This window comes from Lepus europaeus, chromosome 2 (genome assembly GCF_033115175.1).
Source record: "Lepus europaeus isolate LE1 chromosome 2, mLepTim1.pri, whole genome shotgun sequence".
NCBI lineage: Eukaryota > Metazoa > Chordata > Mammalia > Lagomorpha > Leporidae > Lepus > Lepus europaeus.
In genome coordinates, this window is record NC_084828.1 from 129,476,464 (window position 1) to 129,486,517 (window position 10,054).

Sequence of the window (10,054 nt, forward strand, 5' to 3'; positions counted from 1 at the left end):
TAACAAAACATGTAGTTTCTTGCTAGAACCTTGACATCAAGTTCCACCTAGAGTGAAGTAGCAGAAATGTCCATATCTCAGAGAAAATAAGCAGATTGTTTAGAGTTTCTAGAAGGACAGGCACAAACAAAGACATATTACAAAGACTGTGAAAAAAAAACTAATCTTAAAAGTGCAGACATTGTATGCGAACAAGCGTCAAGAACTTTCAGTGAGCCATGACCTCACCTAATTAATAAATAAATAAATAAATAAATAAGCAAGCTGCCAGAAACTGACCATTTAGCAACTTATTTCTGCAAACTCTCAGAAGACTCAACGTAACTATTTTAAGGAAACACAAAAACAATAATGAACTTCAAGAAATCGCCTACAAAAGATTCAACACTATAACAGATAAACTTGAGAGATGGAAGTAATTTTAAAAATTCAAACAGAAATCTTTGAATAGTAGAATAAGTGAAATGAATAGATTGAATAGAAGAAAGATTTAGTGAGCTTGAGGAGCAGGTTTTGAAAAATAAGCAATCACAGGAGAGAAATGAAACAAAGAATGAAGAGGAGTGAAGCAAACTTATGGGAACTTTGGGACTGCATTGAAAGATTAAACGCATGAGTTACTGGGATGAAGAGGGACTTTAGAAGGCCAAAAGGGTTTAAAGTATATTCAAAGACACAAGATAAAATTTATTGCATGTAGAAAAAGATATAAGTATGGAGGTCCAGGCAGGACAAAATCACCAGTCATATTAGATGCAACCAAGTCTACCCCAAGATATATTAAAATCAGGCTCTCAAAGTGTAAAGATAAAGAGAGGGTCTGAAAGCCGCAAGAGGTAAGAAACAACGAACATACAAGGTTGCCCCAATTCACCTAACTACAAACTTCTAGGCAGCAGCTTCTTTACAGGCAAGAAAGAGTGGCATGAGACTTCCTCAGCACTAAAGGAAAAAAAATGTCATCCAAGGATACTGTGCCCAAAAAAGATATCCTTTAGATTAAGAAGCACAAATAAAGATAACATGACCAACAATTAGGGCAATTTCTCACCACAAGATCAGTGCTACAGCAAAAGGAATTTTCTCAAACGGAAAGAAATAAATGATAATAAGAAAGAAGAAAATATTCTAAGGTAGAAAACTCACTGATTAGAATTCAGAATATTATTATTGTGATCACTATGCATTAATCATTCATATTTTAAGTATTAAGACTGAAAAGTCAATGAAACAAAGTAATAGTTTCATTAAAATATTAAGAAATATACAATATAGAGGCAGGTGTGTGGCACAGTGGGTTAAGCTGCCTCTTCAAATACCTGAATCCCATATCAGAGTGTGGGTTCAAGTCCTGGCTACTCCACTTATGATCCAGCTTCCTGCTAATGTTCATCCTGGGAAGCAGCACATGATGATTCAAGCACTTGAGTCCTTGCCTGTGAGAGACCTGAATGCATTTTCTGGGTTAGATATGGCCCAGACTTGGCTGCTGCAGACATCTGAGGAGCAAACTAGTAGAAAGAAGATCTCTCTGTCATTATGCCTCTAAAATAGATAATCAATATTAACAAAGAGAAATAGATGATAGAATAACATATAAAATGAGACATCAGAAATTCAAAATGTATAGTGAATGGAGTACAAATATATATTCTTAAATCCATTTTCTCTAATTTTTTCATTTCAATTCCTATCTTTTGCTGTTATTTCAAAATATCCTATTACAACCTAAATATATTTTGGTAAGCCACATGGTAACTATGGAGGAAAAGTCTAGAATGGACACAATAATAGCAAGGAATGAAAACATGCTACCAGAAAAAAAAAATCACTTGACCACAAAGGAAACTGGTAAGGCACAGAGAGAGAAGGATGGGAGCCATCCTGTGTTGTGGCATAGAAGTGGAACCTGTGTTGTGGCATACAAGGTTAAACTGCAACTTGTAGCAATGGCATTCCCATATTGGTGCTGACTGGGGTCATGGCTGCTCCACTTCCAATCCAGCTTCCTGTTAATGCACCTAGGAAAGTAGCAGAGAATGGCACAACTACTTAGGCCCCTGCACCCATGTGAAAGACCCAGATGAAACTTCTGGGTCCTGGCTTCCACTTGGGCCAGCTCGGGCCTTTGAGGACATTTAAAGAGTGAACCAGTGCATGGAAAACTTCTCCATCTCTCTGCTTCTCCCTCTTTCTGTAATTCTGCCTCTCAAATAAGTTGTTGCCGTTGATTTCTCAACAATGTTGCAGTAGATTCGTTTCTGAGAGGAGGAGCGTGGTGGGGGCAAGAGGCACGGAGTCAACACACAGACCCCGGGAGTCGGGAGAAAGTGGGCTTGAGGCAAGCAGCCCACAGACTCGTTTATTTCAGTTGGTACAACATCTTATAAAGCCAAGACCAGCCAATCTGGTCAAGGAGTGGTCTATGCCCCAACCAATCACAGCCTGTTGCCAGGCAGTTTCCAAAGCCATCCAATCACAGCCTGTTGCCAGGCAGTTTCAAATCCATCCAATCACAGCCTGTTGCCAGGCAGGCTCCATTTGCCATGTGGGTTTCAAATCCATCCAATCACAGCCTGCTGCCAGGCAGGTTCCGTTGCCAGGTGGGTTTCAAAGCCATTCCTGAGTAACTGATGCTCACTTGCCAGCAGCCATCTTGGCATGGCCTTCTCATTCCACCACAATAAGTAAATGAATCTTTAAAAAAAAAACCACAAAAGATGAATGAAGCTAAGAGCTGATTCTTTGAAAAGATAAACAAAATGAACAAACTCTTTGCTAGACTAACTCAGGAAATAAGAAAGATTCAAATAAAATCAGAGATGAAAAGTGAGACATTACAAATGACACAATATAAATACAAAGTATCATGAGAGATAATTATGTACATTACATACCCACAAATTTGATAACCTAGAATAAATGGAGAAACCCCTAGGGACATACACATTACCAAACAGAAACAGGAAAAAATAGAATACCTACACAGACCAATAATGAATAATGAGATTAGTCAGTAATAAAAAGTCTCCCATCAATGAAAAATTCAGTGCCAGACAACTTCAGCGCTGAACTCTACATTTAAAGAAAAAATCATACCAATTCTTTTAAAATTATTGCAAAAATCGTAAGAAGAAATTCTTCCATATTTCTTATACGAAACCAACAATACTCTGATATGGAAACCAAACAAGAGATACAACAAAAGCAGGGAGCTACTAGCCAAAATGCTTGATCAACATAGATGCTAACTTCCTCAGTAACATATAGGAAATAGAATTTGGCAGTACCCTAAAAAATACTATCCATCATGATGAAGTGGGATTGACCCATGGATTCCATGTTTCCACATGTACAAACCAATAAATTAAATAATGCATCACATAAAGAGAATGAGGGACAAAACCCATATGATCATCTCAATTGGTGAAGAAAGGTATTTGGTAAATTCAACATCACTTCATGATAAAAGTTGTGTTGATCAAGAATGTTTCCTGGTACCTCTTTTTTTGTTCTTGTATCTTGATACTGTTTTCATATTTGAGTAATGCTGGCTCCGATAGTGAGTCTAGAAGTATTATCTACCCTTCTGGGTTTTGGAATAATCTTAGATGAGCTAGTATTGATGCTCCATTAAGTGCAGACTTCAACAGTGAAGCCATTTGATCCCAGCTGAGCTAATTATGTGTAGGACAGTTATACTCCAACAAGTAAAATCTATTTGTAACAAGTTAGCTTATCATACTGAATGGGGGGAAACTGCTGACTTTCTTTCAGTTGTTCTATCTGCTCTGGAACAAAACAGGGATTCCCATTTTCACTACTTTCTTTAACAAAGTACTAGAATACCTAACCAGTGAAATTAGGCAAGAGAAAGAAATAAAAGGAATCTAAATTGGAAAGGGAGAATTCAAATTGTCACTGTTTGCAGACTTCAAAAAAACCTCGGAACTGGAGCCAGCATTGTGGCATAGTGGTTAAGCTGCAGCCTATATGGGAGCCAGTTCAAGTCCTGGCTGCTCCACTTCTGATCCAGCACCTTGCTAATGGCCTGGGAAAGGCAATGTAAGATGGCTCAAGTGTTTGGACCCCTGCCACCCATGTAGGAGACCTGGAAGAAGTTCCTGGCTCTTGGCTTCAGCCTGGCCTGGCACTGGCATTTGCAGCCATCTAGTTAGTGAACCAGAGGATAGAAGCTCACTCTCTCTGTCTCTCTCTCCTTCTCTTTGTAATTATGACATTTAAAATAAATAAATCATCATTTTAAAATATCAGAACTATTCAGCTATAAAATAGGATAAAATACTGTCATTTGCAACATGAACAGAACTAGCAGCCAATACATTAATAAAATAAGCCAGATATATAAAGAAAAGTACCACACGACATCACTTACATGTGCAATCTAAAGAAGCTGATCTGATAGAAGCTGGGAGTAGAATGGTGGTTCTCAGAGGCTGAGGAGTCTGGGCAAAAAGGATGAATGGGGGATGACTGATCAACAGATACTAAGTGATAGTTAGATAACACAAAGAAGTCCTGGTGTTCTGTGGTGTAGTGTTGACTAGATAATGGCAATGTATTGTATTTTTTAAATACAATTTCAGCTTGTGAACATGTTCATGGGCCTCCTATATATAAATAATGTAAAACACATATAAATGGAATTTACATATAAAGGAGATAAATTTTATTACATATAAAATGAATATATGGTAAAATACATACTTATGAATATATATATAAATAAATTATATAAATGAGAAAATAAAAATTAAAGTACCATTAATCAACTTGGTTCCTCTCCATCTTAGACCTTCTTTATAATTTTCTTCATATCCATACGTATTAAAACATTAAGAGTCGGTATTTCTTTTTTTTCATATTTTACCTATTAACTCACTTAATTATGGTTTTCACTGTTGTAACATTCCAACAAATCTGTAATTAATAATACATTTCTAAGCTCATGAAACACTTTACCTTCTTACCTGAAATTTGTTACTGTTTTTAGTATTAAGTATTTCCTTTATTAGAGAGTTAAAATAATGTAGTTCCAAAGAAACTTTAGGGAGCTGTAGTTTGTTATTTGACATATGTAAGTGTGTCTTGTTTGGTTGATTCAAAACTCAGTAAGATTTGTTTTAATAATAAATCAAAACTTTGAACATGGAGCGCATATCATCACTGCTCAAACACTAAGCAAGACTGTGCATATCTTCTTGGAGTCTCTGACATTTGGTTTGTCATGTAGACATTGCTGAACGTTTCCACATAACAGTGAAATTATCACCAGATATGGTTGGGACTTCTTGAAAGATCATAAATATCATACAATGTGATTCCCAAGGTTTCAGCAAATAGTAGTTGAAAGGAGAAAAAGAGAAAACTCACCAGCGACAAATATGTCAATGTTGTTTATAAATATAGACCTGTGAGTGTGTGCTGCTAATGACCTGTGTCATTATCACAGGTGCTTCTGAATGACCCAGGTAGAAATCTGGAGTTTTATCTACCTTACTATAATAGTTGCCTTAAGGTAAAAGAATTTTGTTTTAATTATCAAGAGTGTATATAATTTGACATTTTTCACACTGAGTAGTCAGAATATAAACACAAACAAGATAATTTCTCTACTCTGAAGAAGCTCAGAATCAAGCAGAAGAAATAGATACATAACCAAGATGTTCATCAACTGATGACTGGATAAAGAAAATGTGATACATACACACACACATTATGGACTACCACTCAGCCATAAAAAAGGATAAAATCCAGTCTTTTGCAAAAAAAAAAAAAAAAAAAAAGAAAGAAAGAAAGAAAGAAAGAAAGAAAGAAAGAAAGAAAGAAAGAAAGAAGAGCCGGCGCCATGGCTCACTAAGCTAATTCTCCACCTGAGGCGCTGGCACACCAGGTTCTAGTCCTGGTCGGGGCACCGGTTCTGTCCCGGTTGCCCCTCTTCCAGTTTAGCTCTCTGCTGTGGCCTGGGACTGCAGTGTAGGATGGCCCAGGTCCTTGGGCCCTGCACCCGCATGGAAGACCAGGAGAAGCACCTGGCTCCTGGTTTCGGATCGGTGAGGTGTGCCGGCCGCAGCACGCCAGCCGTAGCAGCCACTTGGGGGGTGAACCAATGGAAAAAGGAAGACCTTTCTGTCTCTCTCTCACTGTCCACTCTTCCTTTCCAAAAAAAAATGGATGCAACTAGAAATCATGCCTACTTAAATAAGCCCATCCCAAAAAGACAAGTATCATATGTTTTCCCTGATTTTTGGTAACTAATATACAGAGTACAAAAAATTTAATGTATATGAGCAAAATTGACATTTTGAGAGTTGACTGTTTACAGCTCTTGTCTATACTTTTGAGGAACAGTGTTTTTTTCCTACTTACTATTTGTTGTATTCTCAACTCAGTGATTAAACTTGTGATAATAGAGTAAACTGAAAATATGTCATTGCAAAAATTAAAAGAAAAAATAAGAAAGGATGGAATAGGGAGGATGGGAGCATGGGCAAGAGGGAGGGGAGGGTGGGAAGTATCACTATGCTCCTAAATCTGTATATATGAAATACATGAAATTTGTTCACCTTATGTGAAGAAAAAAAAATTTTTTTAACTTTTATTTAATGAATATAAATTTCCAGTGTACAGCTTATGGATTACAATGGCTTCCCCCTCCCATAACTTCCCTCCCACCCGCAACCCTCCCCTCTCCCGCTCCCTCTCTCCTTCCATTTGCATCAAGATTCATTTTTAATTCTCTTTATATACAGAAGATCAATTTAGTATAAAGATTTCAACAGTTTGCACCCACATAGAAACACAAAGTGAAACATACTGTTTCAGTACTAGTTATAAGAGCGTGGGAGCCCAAGTTCGGGACACCAGCAGCAGACTCAACACACCAGCGCTGGAACGTGAGGTGAGCCAAACCTCAATAGCCTGAGACACCAGTGGGCAAGTGGAAAGAGGAGACTAGAGGGAACGAGGCTTGAAACTCCGTGGGGAAAAGTTCACCAGCCTAACTAGAAGAGAGAGAGAGGGAAAAAAAAAAAAGTGACTGATACGGACACAAGTTTCTCTCTCTCCGCTCACCTCTCAAAGGTGAGCAAGACAAAGAGCAGGCGCCATTTTGACATACGTCATAAGCAGGGCGACCTCAGGTCTGCACCGGCCCTGAGCCTAGCAGAAACACCTGACTCTGGGGGGAGGGGTGAAATAACAGGAGATTAGCATCTAACTTGGCAACCCAGTGGGAGACTGCAGGAGAATTGGAGCCCACACTGAGGGCAGCACAGATTCCCTGTGTGGTCCTTGGGAAAGAGCTTCCGATCTCTGGCTCCTGTGGGTATATCATTTGCCTGCTAACTACCTCCAATTACATTCAGCTGTGCGGAATTACTTCCCTTTTGAATCAAAGAAAGAAAGAAAGAAAGAGAGAGAGATTTACCACACCTAACCTGGGAGTGTCATCTTTGACACACCCTCAACCCTGAGGAACCAAACACAGCTCTCAGTCCACACTCATCTCAAGCCTCTAAGGCTCAACCAAAAGCAGACAGTCCATTTAATATAGAGCCATAGTGTAACAAGAAAAAACACCACAGTGAAGAAACAAAATATCTCCAACATGCCAAACAACAAACGCAAAAACCAAGCTAAAAAGAACAAGGAAGACACGATGACGCCCCCAAATGAAAAAGAAACAACAATTCAAGATTATGAAGATGATGAGATCGAAGAAATGCAAGAACCGGATCTCAAAAAATTGATAAGAACATTAAGAAGTTCTCAAAAACAAATTCTTGAACTACAGAAATCCTTAATGGACAAGATAGAAAATCTCTCTCATGAAAATGAAATATTAAGGAGGAATCAGAATGAAATGAAACAACTAGTGGAACGAGAAACTGTGATAGTGACGAGAAATCATGATGAAATGGAGAATTCAATAGATCAAATGAGAAACACATTAGAGAGCCTTAAAAACAGAATGGGCGAAGCAGAAGAGAGAATATCAGACTTAGAAGACAGAGAACAGGAAAGGAAACAGGCAAACCAAAGAAGAAGAAATTAGAAATCTAAAAAATATTGTCGGGAATCTACAGGATACTATTTAAAAACCCAACATTCGGGTTCTAGGAGTTCCTGAAGTCATGGAGAGGGAGAAACAATTAGAAGGCATTTTCAGTGAGATACTAGCAGAAAATTTCCCGGGTTTGGAGAAGGACAGAGGCATCTTAGAACAGGAAGCTTATAGAACCCCTAATAAACATGACCAAAAGAGATCCTCACCACGACATGTTGTAATCAAACTCACCACAGTGAAACATAAAGAAAAGATCCTAAAATGTGCAAGAGAGAAACATCAGATTACTCTTAGAGGATCTCCAATTAGACTCACAGCAGACTTCTCATCAGAAACCCTACAAGCTAGAAGGGAATGGCGAGACATAGCCCAGGTACTAAGAGAGAAAAACTGCCAGCCCAGAATATTATATCCTGCAAAGCTCTCATTTGTAAATGAAGGTGAAATTAAGACTTTTCATAGCAAACAGAAACTGAAAGAATTTGTTGCCACTCGTCCTGCCCTGCAAAAGATGCTTAAAGATGTGTTACACACAGAAACACAGAAACATGGTCACCAATATGAAAGAAAGTAAAGGAAGGAAACCTCACAGCAAAAGATCACAGGAAGCTCAATTTCTCTTTGACATAGAATTATAAACTCTGATGCTCTGTTAAAGCAATGTGTTAAAGCAATCTAGTATGTTCTCTTGATGTCTGTTAAATTCTAATTGTTCAAAAACAGCTGAAATTTTATTAAGAGCTATGGGTTATTTAAATATGTGCTTATTTTCAAAGATTTGAATAATCACCTGTAACAATGGTCAAATTTGGTCTATGTTATGTCATGATTTTAAGGAATCTTATTTCAACCAGATATTTTGGATTTTGAGCCTTCTTGGCATTCTTGACAGGCATTCAAAAAATCAAAGTTTCAAACAATCTGGACTCTAAAATTTCCAGTAAATCCTGGACTTTGGTTTTTCCAGTTTGGGCCCAACTGAAAAAAACGAAGGAACTATGTCTCTCATCTTATAGAGACACCAACCAATCAGGCTATTTGGAATATATTAGAAGTACTGTCAAGATGTGATGTGGTACCAAACTTTAAGTTTCTATAATGGAAAATGCTATTAATACAAATGTTTGAGAATTTAAAAGTCTATGAAGAAAAAATTTTAACAATCACTGAGTATCTGATACATATGTACAAAAACTTTGGGGGTGTTCCATGGTCAGATAAATAGTTCTCCTTTATATGAGAATAACGCTGAGGTTTTCAAATAGTAGGTGATTACTAACATGATTGCTAAAGGGGAGAAGAGTTTGTGAGAGTGAGTAAATGTCATTGTAGGCCAGAGCCTTACCCAAAGGACACTCATTGCATGTATCTAATTATCACACTGTCCCCTAAATATGCACAACTAAAGTTTTAGCAAATGCTTTATTCTGGTAGCATTCATGGTTTGGAACACATAGAACATTTTTTGTGTGTTTTTCACACAATGTATATAATTTTTAAAATTTTAATCTCAAAACTACTTCAATACTTCCTCTATATTCATCCTGTTGGGTTTCTGAATTAAGGAATATTTAAAGAGATTTTAAAATGATTTTAAAATCAAAAGGCATACTTTAATAGAAAAATTTCCTAAAACAGTAGACATTTTCAAAGCAATAAAGCAAGTAATCATTTTCTCTTGATTAAACAGTGAAACAGTCACAGAGTGGATAAAATTATGAACCTACCAAATAGTGCTTTCACTACTCTGTTAACCCACACCAGTCTCCAAGTTTTCTCAAAATTACCTAGGAAAGGGGAACATCACATGCCCAGAAGACCCATATAGTCAGAAGCAAACAGTCTTTCCAAGGTGTTTTCCTACTCTCCCTACTTTGGCAAAACTGCAATTGAACGTTTGAAAGATTTATAAGGTGAATTTTCATAGTTTCTTTTAAATGTCATCATAAAATTTTATCCATGGTT